The sequence below is a fragment of the Loxodonta africana genome, chromosome 26, assembly GCF_030014295.1.
Source record: "Loxodonta africana isolate mLoxAfr1 chromosome 26, mLoxAfr1.hap2, whole genome shotgun sequence".
In the NCBI taxonomy this organism is placed as follows: Eukaryota; Metazoa; Chordata; class Mammalia; order Proboscidea; family Elephantidae; genus Loxodonta; species Loxodonta africana.
Window position 1 is genome coordinate 41,409,574 of NC_087367.1, and position 15,064 is coordinate 41,424,637.

At 39.6% G+C, this 15,064-nt stretch overlaps 1 protein-coding gene across 1 annotated transcript in view; it reads right to left on the minus strand.

Annotated features, from left to right (window-relative positions):
- SLC35G2 (solute carrier family 35 member G2) overlaps positions 1–13,134 on the minus strand; it is a 51,069-nt gene extending 37,935 nt beyond the window's left edge. The window contains exon 1 of the mRNA XM_023538816.2: positions 13,061–13,134. The gene's annotated coding sequence lies outside the window, so the exon portion shown is untranslated. The remainder of the gene's footprint in view (positions 1–13,060) is intronic.
- Between the last annotated feature and the right edge of the window lie 1,930 nt (positions 13,135–15,064).

Sequence of the window (15,064 nt, forward strand, 5' to 3'; positions counted from 1 at the left end):
TGAGAATCCAGACATAAATCCATCCACATATGAGCAGCTCATATTTGACAAAGGCTCAAAATCAGTTAAAAGGGGAAAAAACAGTCTTTTTAACAAATGGAGCTGGCATAACTGGATATCCATCTGCAGAAAAATGGAATAAGACCCATACCTCACACCATCCACAAAAACTTACTCAAAGTGGATCAAAGACCTAAATATAAAATATAAAATGATAAAGGCCATGGAAGAAAAAAAATAGGGACAACGCCAGGAGCCCTAATACATGGCATAAACAGTATACGAAACATTACTAACAGTGCAGAGCAGAAATCAGATAACTGGGAGCTCCTAAAAATCAAACACCTACGCTCATCCAAAGACTTCACCAAAAGAGTAAAAAGATTACCTATGGACTAAAAAAAAAAAAAAGGACTAGGAAAACATTTTTAGCTATTACATTTCTGATCAGCATCTGATCTCTAAACTCTACATGATACCACAAAATCACAAATAACCCAATTAAAAAATGGGCAAAGGATATGAACAGGCGCTTCACTAAAGAAGACATTCAGGTAGCTAACAGATACTTGAGGAAATGCTCAGAATTAGTAGCCATTAGAGAAATGCAAATCAAAACTACAATGAGATTCCATCTCACTCCAACAAGGCTGGCATTAATCCAAAAAACACAAAATAATAAATGTTGGAGAGGTTGTGAAGACACTGGAACACTTATACACTGCTGGTGGGAATGTAAAATGGTATAACCGCTTTGGCAATCGATTTGGCGCTTCCTTAAAAAGCTAGAAATAGAACTACCATACAATACAGCAATCCCACTCCTTGGAATATATCGTTGAGAAAAAAGAGCCTTTACACAAACAGATATATGCACACCCATATTCACTGCAGCACTGTTTACAATAGCAAAAAGATGGAAACAACCAAGGTTCCCATCAATGGATGAATGGATAAATTATGGTATATTCACACAATGGAATACTACCCATCAATAAAGAACAGTGATGAATCTGTGAAACACTTCATAACATGGAGGAATCTGTAAGGCATTATGCTGAGTGAAATTAGTCAGCTGTGAAAGGACAAATATTGTGTAAGACCACTATTATGAGAAATTGAGAAATAGTTTAAACAGAGAAGAGGATGTTCTTTGATGGTTACAAGAGGAGAGAGGGAGGAAGGGAGGGAGAGTTTTCACTGATTATGTAGTAGATAAGAACTATTTTAGGTGAAGGGAAAGACAACACGCAATACAGGAGAGGTCAGCACAACTGGACTAAACCAAAAGCAAAGAAGTTTTCTGAATAATCTGAATACTTCGAAGGCCAGCGTAGCAGGGACAGGGGTTTGGGGACCATGGTTTCAGGGAACTTCTAAGTCAATTGGCATAATAAAATCTATTAGGAAAACATTCTGCATCCCACTTTGGAGAGTGGTGTCTGAGGTCCTAAACACTAGCAACTGGCCATCTAAGATGCATCAATTATCTGAACCCACCTGGAGCAAAGGGGAATGAAAAACACCCAAGTCACAAGGTAATTATGAGTCCAAGAAGCAGAAAGGACCACAAAAAGCAGAGACTACATTAGCCTGAGACCAGAAGAACTAGATGGTGCCCAGCTACAACCGAAGACTGCCCTGACAAGGAACACAACAGAGAACCCCTGAAGGAGCAGGAGAGCAGTGCGATGCAGACCCCAAATTCTCGTAAAAAGACCACACTTAATGGTTTGAATGAGACTAGAAGGACCCCAGAGGTCATGGTCCCCAGGCCTTCTATTAGCCCAAGACAGGAACCATTCCCTAAGCCATCTCTTCAGACAGGGATTGGACTGGATTATGGGATAGAAAATGATACTGGGGAAGCATGAGCTTCTTGTATCAAGTAGACACATGAGGCTATGTTGGCATCTCCTATCTGATGGGGAGATGAGCAGGTAGAGGGGGTCAGAAGCTGGCCAAATGGACACGAAAAGAGAGAGTGGAGGGAAAGACAGTGCTGTCTCATTAGGGGAAGAGCGATTAGGAGTATATAGCAAGGTGTTTATAAATTTTTGTATGAGAGTCCGACTTGATTTGTAAACTTTCACTTAAAGCACAATAAAAATAAAAAAAAAAATGGGGATAACTGTGTCTACCTCATTGGGTTGATGCTAGAAGTACGTGAGTTAATCACGTGAGATAGAACAAACTTGTTGTTGTTACGTGCAGTCGAGTCTGAAACTTGCTCTCAAACATTGAGCAGCTAAAGCAAAAGGAAGAACTGATGAAGTAAAAGAACTGAAGATTTCAAAGGGCATCTCGAGAAGACAAAGTAAAGTATTATAATGACATGTGCAAAGAGCTAGAGATGGAAACCAAAAGGGAAGAACACACTCGGCGTTTCTCAAGCTGAAAGAACTGAAGAAAAAATTCAAGCCTTGAGTTGCAATAGTGAAGGATTCTATGGGGAATATATTAAATGACACAGGAAGCATCAAAAGAAGATGGAAGGAATACACAGAGTCATTATACCAAAAAGAATTAGTCGATGTTCAGCAATTTCAAGAGGTGGCATATGATCAGGAACCCATGGTACTGAAGGAAGAAGTCCAAGCTGCTCTGCGGCATTGGCGAAAGACAAGGCTGCAGGAATTGATGGAATATCAGTTGAGATGTTTCAACAAATAGATGCAGCGCTGGAGATGCTCACTCATCTATGCCAAGAAATATGGAAGACAGCTTCCTGGCCAACTGACTGGAAGAGATCCATATTTATGCCTATTCCCAAGAAAGGTGATCCAACTGAATGTGGAAATTATAGAACAATATCATTAATATCACACACAAGCAAAATTTTGCTGAAGATCATTCAAAAACAGCTGCAGCAGTATATTGACAGGAAGCTGCCACAAATTCAGGCCGGTTTCAGAAGAGGACTTAGAACCAGGGATATCATTGCTGATGTCAGATGGATCCTGGCTGAAAGCAGAGAATTATTGAGTATGCAGGCATTGGACTGTGTGGATTATAACAAATTATGGATAACATTGCAAAGAACAGGAATTCCAGGATACTTAATTGTGGTCATGAGGAACCTGTACATAGATCAAGAGGCAGTTATTTGGACAGAACAAGGGGATACTGATTGGTTTAAAGTCAGGAAAGGCGTGCGTCAGGGTTGTATTCTTTCACCACACCGATTCGATCTGTATGCTGAGCAAATAATAAGAGAATGCTGAGCAAATAATATGAGAAGCTGGACTATATGAAGAAGAACTGGGCATCAGGATTGGAGGAAGACTCATTAACAACCTGTGTTATGCAGATGACACAATCTTGCTTGCTGAAAGTGAAGAGGACTTGAAGCACTTACTAATGAAGATCAAAGACCACAGCCTTCAGTATGGATTGCACCTCAACATAAGGAAAACAAAAATCCTCACAACTGGACCAATGAGCAACATCATGATAAATGGAGAAAAGATTGAAGTTGTCAAGGATCTCAAGAACAAACTAGGCACATAGTAAATGCTCAATAAATGTTAGCTATGATAGTAATGGTGACGATGATGATTTTTTTATGTGCCATCGAGTCGATTCCAACTCATAGTGACCCTATACCACAGAGTAGAACTGCCCCATAGGGTTTCCTAGGCTGTAATCTTTACAGGAGCAGATCACCAGGTCTTTTCTCCCACGGAGCAGCTGGTGGGTTCCAACCACTGAACTTTAGGTTAGCAGCAGAGCACTTAACCATTGCACCACCAGGGCTCCTAATAATGGTGGTAGTGATGATGAAGTCCTGAACCTTAAAACAGAATTCATCTGAATCAGGCCAAGTTGACTCTGACTTGCTTATTTATTTTCTCTTTGAGTTTTAAGTTAGACATGGAAGTACTGTCTATTTGTATTTTCAGATCCAAACAACAATTTAAACTTGTTTATTTTAAGTACATAGTGTTCATGTAGAAAAATATTTTATAAACTGGTATCCCCAAGCAAAAGACATGTTAGAAATATTTTTTAAATAATTAAGATGGCATTTTTGAAAAGCCATTTTCACCCTTCATTAATTTAGGCAAATGTGGTGATGAATAGAATATACATTTAAAACATGAACGGGTTTCTGACATGTATGTACAATGTACATTTCATAAATTATATATTGTTTTATAATGCACACAACATATGAAATGGTTGTATCTAATATCGGGTACAATATACAATACTATAATAATATACTTAGACTTTTAGACAATGAGAATTGAAAAAGACTTTGGGGCTCATACACTCCAATATCTTTGCAAGTAAGTATATTCTCTACAGCATCCCCCAACAGTCTCTGATTTGAACATCTACGATATTAGGGAACTCACCACTTCTCACAGCAGCCAGTTAGGAATTATTCTAATTATTAGGAAGTGATTTTTAGCATTGAGTCAAAATCTTTCTCCTTGTGATTTCCTGAGGCTGTTCTAACGTACATCCTCTGTGGTCACAAATTGATTTCCTCTTCCAATTGACATTTCATTATCAGGAACTCTATTTCCTACTCTCCCATCCCAGGTCTCCCACTGTAAGTTTTCTCTTTTCCAAAGTGAACATCCCCTCTTTTCTCAGCTATTCCATGTATAATCATGGTTTTCACTCTTATCATCATCTTACCCACTCTTGTCTGAACACACGCCAGTTTCTATGCCTTCCTTCATTCATGGGATTCTATTTCTGTGAGGGTAGCCTGAGATTGCCCCAGTTATTCTGTCAGCTTCATACATTCATATCTTTATTCCTTCATTCAGCCAATATTTACTGAGTGCCTGTGATGTGGAAGGCACTGTGCTGAGACATTATAAGAGATAAGATTAAGAAGGCATAAGCCTTCTCTTGAGGAATTTACATGTTAATGGAAGAGAAATGATATGTGGTAACAACTGCCATTAAACAGATACAATAAGTGCTATGCATGTTAAAGGAGGGAAATTACACAAGTAAATACAGATTTGCTTTAACATCAGCAAAGCTAATGACAATTCCAGACTAGACCCATTTTGTTTTGGAATAGTGTGAGAGTTGGTAAAAAAAAAAAAAAAAAGGGAGCCAAATTGGGGTATAAGCTAAATTAAAAGAGGACCTCTCAGATTAGGAAAGTTATCACACAGAATCAGAAGAGACAGAGTTTATAACATAGTCTTTTACCCTTGAGAGCTCTGACAACAAGATTAATAATCACTTGTCCAGAGTGGTGTACATGCAACTCTACAGAAGGACAAGAAGGTAGACTAAGCAACAGTGCACCAGACTTAAACAAGTGGTTTAGATGTGTTATCTCACTTAATCCCACAACAGTCCCGACAAGGTAGGCACTTCTGTTAGTCTCCCTTTTTATTCCAAAAAAAATAAATAAGTAAATAAAGCTCATCAAAGTTAAGTAACTTGCCCAAGCCTAAAAAAAAAAAAAAATTACTGTCATCGAGTTGATTCTGACTCCTGGCAATTCCATGTGCATCAGAGTAGGACCGTTGCATAGGGTTTTCTTAGCTATGCTCTTTACGGAAGCAGATCATCAGTACTTTATTCCGTGGTGCCACTGGATGGTTCAAACCACCAACCTTTAGACAAGAAATCAAGCGCAAACCATTTGTGCCACCCAGAGACCTGCCCAAGCATATAAAGGTGCAAAGTACTGCAGCCAGGTTTTGAACCCTGGCTGTCATCTTCCAGCACCTTAGATTACAACGTGAGGCTATGGACTACTTATTACTCGGTGAAGCAATTTCTGGCAATCTTCCTGTTGACCTACCTAGAGAAGTCTCTCACTGAGCAATCTCTTTCTCCCATGGGCTATGGGAACACTTTCTGCAAGGCTTTGTTATAGTTTCTCAACACATTGTATGACTGTAAGTTGTGTATGTAACACTGGGGAAAAAAAAAACACTGCCATTGATTCTGACTAGTGGTGATTCCAAGTGTTAGAATAGAACTGCTCCATAGGGGTTTTTTGGCTGTAGTCTTAATGGAAGCAGATCTCCAGGCCTTTCTTCTGTGGCAATGCTGGGTGGGTTCAAATCACCAACTTTAAAAAAAAAAAAAAGTTTTATTGTATTTTTATTGAAAGCTTACACAGCAAATTAGGTTCTCCTTTCACAATTTCTATACATATTGTTCGTGATATTGGTTACATTTTTCACAATATATCAGCATTCACATTATTTCCATTCTGGTTGTTCTGTTTCCACTAATCTAGCTTTCCTGTCCGCCCCTTACCTTCTCATCTTTGGTTTAGGGTAAATGTTAACCATTTGGTTTCATTTGGATGATTATTCAGAGAAGCACAGTACTTACGAGTGATATTATTTAACTCATGAGTGACTCTGTCATTTGGCTGAACATTGACTTCTGGGAGTGATTTGAGTTCCAAGTTTAAAGGGCATCCCAGGGCGATAATCTTCAAGGGTCCATCTGGTCCAGTAAGTCTGGCCTTTTTTTTTTTTTTTTAAGAATTTGAATTTTGTTCTATATTTTTCTTCTGTTCTCTCCAGGACCATCTGTTGAGTCCCTGGTCAGAACAGTTGGTAGTGGTAACTGGGTACCATCTAGTTCTGGTCTCAAGGTAGGTGAGGTGATTGTAGTTCTGTAGACTAGTTTCCTCTTTGAGTCTTTGGTTTCTTTCTTTTTTGTTCTAGATGACTAGAGGCCAATAGTTGTATCTTAGATGGCCACTTGCAAGTTTTAAGACCCCAGATGCTACTCACCAAACTAGGATGTGGAATATTGTCTTTATATACCATGAACCTTTAGATTAGCAGTTGATAGTAAATTGCTTGTGACACCCAGTAACCTTGTATGTAACACTAGCCTCAGAAAAAGTGTTACCTCTCCAAGATCAGGTATTATGTCTTTATCTTGTACTTGGTATCCCCATGTTCCAGCAAGTATCAGACTCAGCGAATGTTGGGAGAAAGTCACCCTCTCAACCACAGACCTCCAATTTTAGATCTAGCTAGTTGTGGTGCAGAGCATTGGTGGCCACAATTCACAACCTAACTCTATCTCCTATCTTCTAACTTTAAATTGAGGGAATCCAGGAAGTAGTGTGAGTATCTGGCTGTGATATACCACCATCCTCAGCAGCCTCATTCACCTTCGGAATTCTCACTCCCATTTAGAACAGTGGCTCAGCCAGAGTTACATGCAGGCAGTGGCAAAATAAATGAGAAATTAGATTACCTAACATTTCTCCTTTCCTTTCACAGAGCTAAGTAAACTTAATGCTTCTTCGGAATTTTAAATAAAAAGGGAGATTTAGAGCAAGTGATTTTGGTAGAGTCAGGGATGACTGAACAAATTTTAGTAAAGATGACAGTGATGTGGACTAAGTTCATACATTGTTACAGCAATGAAATAATGTCAAGTGCACATAAAGTATTATATGTGCCCACTGATCAGAGGTAATTCTAATTCTGCAATGACTATAAGAGAACCTAGAGTGGATAAACAATTTAAAGTGTATTAAGTTATATAAGTACCAAAGTTTTAAAATTAAATAAGCATATTAACATTTATAGGTAAAATAAAGTTTTGGTCCAAAAGAGGGAAAAATTCTGGGATCTCAGCTCATCTCTGACATTCCCTCACCAAGCAGAAGGGTATTTCCTGGGTCCAGACCAGAAGGTAGATGGATGAGAAGTGACAGAGAAGAGGTATTATAGTAAAAATCGATTATCACTTTCCTTCTTGAGCCTAAGTCAGTAGCCAAGAGATGCTGGCTGTTAATGTAACACTTTGGCTTCTTGGAGAATCTATTGCTAAGGGAAGAATGGCAGAAAAAAAAAATGTGGTGTTGGGGAGGGGACTTTACTTGGTTTTACAATCAAGATATGCAAGAGGAACATGAAATAAGGAGGACACGACAGTGGCTTGCAACATCCTGAACAGCAGTTCATCAGAGTGTTTAAGAATCCCATCCATGGTGCAAGGTGGCCTCAGGAAGGAACATGAAACAAGGCTCCAATCACCAAGAAATGTTTAAAAGTGTTAAAAAAAAAAAAAAAAAAGACCTGGTAAGAATATGACTATAGCTGTCACCAAAAACCTCACCAGCAAATTCCAATCCCAAACTGGAATATTATATTCAAATTCAAGTCACCAAGAGGCAAATACACCTCAAGCATCTAATAGTTGGTGAATGTCTAATCCTCACTGTGATAGCCACAAACTGTCAGGTTACTAGATAGACCAACAACTCAGAGTCAGCTGGAAGGTCTGAAGTGTGGAAAGCAATGCTATCTAAAATAAAAGATACTGGGGAATGCAGCCATCCATTTGAATTAAGATATTTTGAAAAAGAACTTTATAAGCTTCAACCAAATTTATACTTTATTATTGGATGTATTTACATCTCTACATCTTCTCTTGATTTCGTTAAGTCTGTGTCTTTGATTAGACTTCAAGTTATATGGAAGAAAAAAAAAATATTTCTGGCTTATTAACCTGTCAGACTCCTTGCCAATCTCCCCAAATATTTTTTCATGTATGTCTAACAGCTGAAACAGAAGTGTCAGCCTTATTAATTAAACGAAACCAGTGTGATAGTTGCCCCTCTTCAGTCTGGACCCCTCTGTTTGCAGCTACCCGCTCCCTGATTGGCGGTGATTTCAGGTCTACCAACACAAATAGGAGACAAAGCCTATTCAGTTCTGTTTAGAACCAGAATTGGAGACTATGTATATGCAATATGATAAATTTAATTGTGCTCTTTCTCTCCCTAGAGAATATTTTTATAATTTTGGGGTGGGAGATCTTTTTAAGTGTAACACCAAGGTCAAACATCACAAAGGAATAGATAGACAAATTTGATTTCAAGAAAATTTAAATCTCTGCATAAAAAAAGAAACCATAAAAAAAGTTTTTTTTAAAAAATAACAAACTAGAAAAAACACAACAAAGAATCAACATCTTTAATCTAAAATGGGCTGTTAAAAACTCAAGAAAATTGGGCAAAGGCTGTTTCTTTACAAAAGAAGAAATACAAGCGAGCAATAAACATGAAAAGACATGCAACCTCCATGAAAGTCACAGAAACAAAAATTAAAAGAGCAGTAAATATCTATTTTACTTAAATGAGCAAAATGAAAAAGTTTGATTATCTCTAGCATAAGTGTGTGAAGAATCTAGAATATCATGCACTCTTGGTTATGGAGCAAATTAGTACAAGATTTTTGGAGGGCAGTCAAGCTATATACACCAAAATGTAACATGTACATTCTCCCTGACTCATCAGTTCCATTTTAGAAATTTATCCTAAGGAAATAATAACACCAGTACACAGAGATATTAGAATGTTCAATACAGCATTGTTTTTATATATCCAAAAATTGTAAATAGTGCAAATATTCTTGAGTGGGGTATTGATTAATTCAATACTTATGTATCAAATGCAAACATATCCATGATATCTTATTTGAAAAAATAATGAAGGGTTATATATAACATGGTCCTGTTTATGACAAACCAAATTTAAGGTGCACATTTTTCACATTTCTATAGTCAAAACAAATCTTACGGTTGATAACATCTTAGATTCAGTGAAAGGAATATTTATTTTTACATTAAATAATCTGGAAGTATTTATTCCAAACTAATATCTGTGGTTATCTGGATTACGTGGTTTATGAATTACTAGGGGTTTTTTACAACTCTGATGCTGTTTCCATTTGTTATAATCAGCTACATTTTTTTTATTAACTTTTATTAAGCTTCAAGTGAACGTTTACAAATACAATCAGTCTGTCACATATAAGTTTACATACATCTTACTCCGTACTCCTACCTGCTCTTCCCCTATTGAGTCAGCCCTTTCAGTCTCTCCTTTCGTGACAATTTTGTCAGCTTCCCTCTCTCTCTATCCTCCCATCCCCCTACATTTTAAAATATATCTGATAAAAAATTATTCCCACTGGGCTACACTAAAATGTGTTTAAACCCCAGGAGGAGGAAATTATAAGATTAGTTAATCAGTACCCCCCAAACCATCCTCTTGTCTCTGGAAAAAAAATTTTTTTTTGACGCACAATGGATGTCAAAAAACAGTTTTTTTTTTTTTTTTTTTAAAGGCATTTGATCAATTTCATGTGTATGCTTCCTTATGGGTGGGTGGCTCCCTTTTCAGAATCTCAGTGGCATAATTCCTAATTATGCTAAAAAGTGAACTCTGCCATATTTTCTTTCATCTAGAATAAATACTCTAAATAACTCCTTTTTAAAAAGATGGCATCCTAACAGTTAAAAAATACTATGGAGAAAAAGACAGAATTTTAAGTAAAACTTTCATTACATATTTAGAAATTAAACTGAGTAACATGTTATTTCTCATAGAGGATAGGCTTATGTATATGTGAGCTGAACAGAAATCATTAGTTTTACAAAGCAATCTTCAATAGACTTTTACATTTAGTAATGAACTGAATTAAGGAAGATGGGATATAAATCTAGAGTTTAAAATGTAATCTCTTTTTATACAACCATAAGATGTTATAGAGGAGTACAAGACTGATAGAAATGTCAGAAATTATAAAGAAAAGAAGATAGATTTGACTACATAAAAATCGAAATTTTCTATACAGCATAAGACACCATACATGAAGTTGAAAAGTAAAAACTAAGAAAATTGCAAAATATCCAAGTCTTTAGTATACAAAGAGCTCTTATAAATAAATATAAAACACAAGCATACCAATAGAAAAATAAGGATATGAGCTAGCAATACATGGCAAGAAATAAATATGGCCAATAAATATAGGAAATTATATTCTTTTTTTACTATCCATTTGGAAAATGCTTTTAAAAGAATGGTAAAACCTAATTTTGAAGGATACGGACACTCTAACTTAGTGTTCAAGTGGTATGTATTAGTACATATTTTCTGTAGTGCAATATGAAAATACGAATTCTTCCAAAAAATATTTCTTGAATACCTATATACCTGGCAGTGTTATAGATGCTGAGAACACAAAGAATAAGATAGACAAGCAAGGAAATAGGAAATAACAATTGAATAAATAAATTTATCAAAAAATAAAACATACCTACCCTTCAAACAATCTATTTCACTTCTAGAAATTCTTTTCTAAGAAAATAAACAAGCGTGCAAATGTTTGTTCAAAGATGTTGCTTGCAGAATAAAAAAAGTTATAAATAAATAAATGTCCATCGCTATGGGATTGTTTAAATAAATTATGTTCTATCTACATAGTGCAATATTTATTCAACCTTTAAAAATGATGACCTAGTTGTATGTATAAATAAGTATGTATAAATACTTACATACAAAATACCAAACACTCCTATACACAGGCTCTGTGCTTTTGAAACAGATTATTATAAAAATTAATAGTTGTGTAGAGTTCAGAAATGCTAGAGGTGTCAAGACATAAAGATGGATCACAAAGCACTCTGGAAAATGTGTGACTTGTAGCCTGTGACGGCCTTGAAAAGCGATGAGTATGTTTACATGTGTGTTACCTTATGTGGATATCCACGTACATGTATTCTACATGTGTCTATGTGAGAGCTTGTTTTTATGCATTCAGTGTGTGTTTGCATGTAGGTAATCAAACCTGTAATGCAAATAAATGCTCAAATGCTTTATTTGCACCGCTAAGACGAGCCACGTTTGTCCTATCACTGCCTTAATGTTATCTTGAGGAAACCAGCATCAATCTGTCTGCAAAGGGTTTCAGTGCCTGGCCGGCTCCACTCTGGCCAACTGCCTTGGAGATGGGCTATTTTTGGCAAAGGTGCTGAGTAGAAGGCGAAGGCAGGAGTCGCCCCGGGAAATCAGCCGTCGCAGGCTGGTGAGGCACTTCAGCATCACGGACACTTGTCAAGCCTTATCAAAGCCTTCTCTGGCAGAATTGCCGGCTGAGACCGCCCCAGCCCTCTCCTCCTTGTGCGTCAGTCTTGGGACCCTCAATCGTCTTTCAGACGCGGGCTTTAATTCCTGCCCTCCTCCGAGCCAGTTGAAAACCTGGACCGAGATGCTGGTCCACGTAGGCAACGTTCCCACCCACCCTAATACGAGTGTCCTTCCTGCTGGCCCCTGCGACCCTTTCTTCCTCTGTCTTCTTAAAACAGGACAAACAGGCGAGCGTGGCACAGACATTCTACAGCAGTCAGAGGGGATTCCATTTTCCTCCCTGGCTGGAGAAGGCTGAGCGCCCTCGCCTTGCTACTCCACCCCCTACTCTTGGCGGTAGCTGGGCCCTCCTTCCACTACTCCTTGCCCTCGCCTCTCTTGGGGGAAAGATTTCTACAAACTGTTTATCACGAAAATCTCCATCCATATAGGTTGGCGTTCGAGTCACGGACATAAGATGAAAGTAACGGAAAATACAAATTCTTGGCCATATTTGAAAAACCATCCGGCGTTTTTTTAAAGTTGGCTTTTGGAATTGATCCCATGACGCCACAGAAACTCACCCATGTTTGGGTGAGCTAGGCAAGAGCAAAGCAATAGCTCCTGACTTTTATCACGGGGGTCAGGAGGGACCCATGCAGGTGACAGAGCAGGAAATAGGGGCGCGAGGACGGTAGCTGATGATTGCCCTGCCGACCCCAAGTCCCGGCTGTCCGAGAGGGCAGTGCAGAGAAAGCTGTGGACCCTGCGGCCTTACAAGGTCTTGCAAAGCGCGCGGTGGAGGTCTGTAAACGGGGCAGGGCGCTTTGTCCTGGGTTCAGCCCCTGCCCAAAAAGAGGGGCTCTGCCCATGAGCCCTACTGCCGCAGTGATTAAGTGCTCGCTGCTAAACGAAAGATCGGCAGTTCGAACCCACCAGCCACTCCACGTGAGAAAGATGTGGCGATCTATTTGCTTCCCTATTTCACCCTGTCCTATAGGGTCGCTTTGAGTCGTAATGACTCCACGGCAACGGGTGGTGCTGGGTCCATTTAGGTGCCGAGGCTAAAAGCGGGTGAATGGGGTTCGGGTCGGCTCCCACTCTTTCCCAATGGGGTAGACCGAGTAGGCAGGGTCACGGCCCCAGTACACCGCTACCGACCAGTTCCCAGGATTCGGTTACCTGTGTGTCACGGCGAGGAAGGCGCGCCGGGTGCTCCGCCAGGGATCTGCTGCCGGGGTAGCCACCGCCGCCAGGAGGGGCGGTAGGGAGAGGGGCGCACCGGCGTGGACACTGCGCCTGCGCTCTCCGCTGCACCCAGGCCGTTGCCCACGTCAAGGACGGTGGGGGAAAGCTCAGAATGTGTGCCTGGGCTGAGGGGCTTTCTCTGCCGTGCGGCGAGAATGTCTCACGCGCGGGGAAACTGCAGTCTAGGAGCCCCTTTGGCCTACGCCCTCGGAGAAAGCCGCTTTCAAGCAGTCTGTGAGCCTTGGCAACGTGGTTCTCTGGAAGGGAGTGGGGAGGCAGCCTCCATTCATTTCCACTCAACTGTTTGCGTTTAATGTCTCAAGCAATTCCCTAACATTTTAAAATGAGACTGTCTTAGTTATCCTTGTTGTTGTTAGATGCCGTGGAGTCGGTTCCGACTCATAGCGACCTTGTACAGCAGAACTGAACACTGTCCGGTCCTGCGCCATCCTCACTATAGTTGCTATGTTTGAGCTCATTGTTGCATCCACTGTGCCTTCCTCCTTTTTGCTGACCCTCTACTTTTGCGAGCATGATGTCCTTATTCAGGGACTGGTCCCTCCTGATACCATGTCCCAAGTATGTGAGACAAGTCTCAAAATCCTCGCTTCTAAGAAGCATTCTGGCTGTACTTCTTCCAAGACAGATTTGTTCCTTCTTTTGGCAGTACACAGCATATTCAATATTCTTCAACAACACCCTATTCAAAGGTGTCAATTCTTCTTTGGTCTTCATTATTCATTGTCTGGCTTTTGCATCCATAAGAGGCAATTGAAAACACCATGGCTTGGGTCAGGAGCACCTAACTTCTTAAAGTGACACCTTTTTAACACTGTAAAGAGGTCTTTTGCAGCAGATTCACCCAAGGTAATGTGTCTTTTGATTTCTTGACTGCTGCTGGGTGTTGACTGTGGATGCAACTAAAATGAAGTCCTTGAGAACTTCAATCTTTTTTCCATTTATCATGATGTTGCTTATTGGTCCAGCTGTGAAAAATTTTGTTTTCTTTAAACTGAGGTGTAATCCACACTGAAGGCTGTGGTCTTTGATCTTCATTAGTAAGTGCTTCAAGTCTTCTTCACTTTCAGCAAGCAAGGTTGTGTCATCTGAGTAAAGCAGTTTGTTAATGAGTCTTCCTCCAATCCTGATGTCCCGTTCTTCTTCATATAGTCCAGCATCTCAGTTTATTTGCTCAGCATACAGATTGAATAAGTATAGTGAAAAGATAAAACCCTGACACACACCTTTCCTGATTTTAAACCACGCAGTATCTCCTTGTTCTGTTCTAACAAGGACAACAAACTGACAGAAGCATGGGGGTTAGTTATCTAGTGCTGCTTTAACAGAAATACCAAAAGTGGATGGCTTTATAACAAACAGAAATATATTCTCTCACAATTTAGGAAGCTGGAAGTCCAAACTCAGGATGCCAGCTAGGGTAAGGCTTTCTCTCTCTGTCAGCTCTGGAGGAAAGTCTTTGTCATCAGCCTTCCCCTGGTCTAGGACTTCTCAGTGCAGGGATGTATACTCCTGGCTATTCTTGCTTGGTTGTAATGAGATCCCCCTCTCTCTGCTCACTTCTGTCTTTTATATCTCAGAAGAGATTAATTCAAGATACAACCTAAACTTGCAGATTGAGTCCTGCCTTATTATTATCATAGTAGTAGGATTTAAAATACATAGGAAAATCATATCAGATAACAAAATGGTGGACAATCACACGATATGGGGAGTCATGGCCTGGCTAAGTTGACAGGCTTTTTGGGGGGACACAGTTCAATCTATTACAGTGACCAAGATCAGTAAATAGTGGGTCAGAAAGGTCCTGAGGTATCCTCAAGTTCACGTGGCATTTTACTGATGAGGTCTTTGGGGGAAGGGTCTTGACACACAGAGCTGGTTCCTGGACCCGGGTCTGTGTACCCCAGTCCCAGGCCT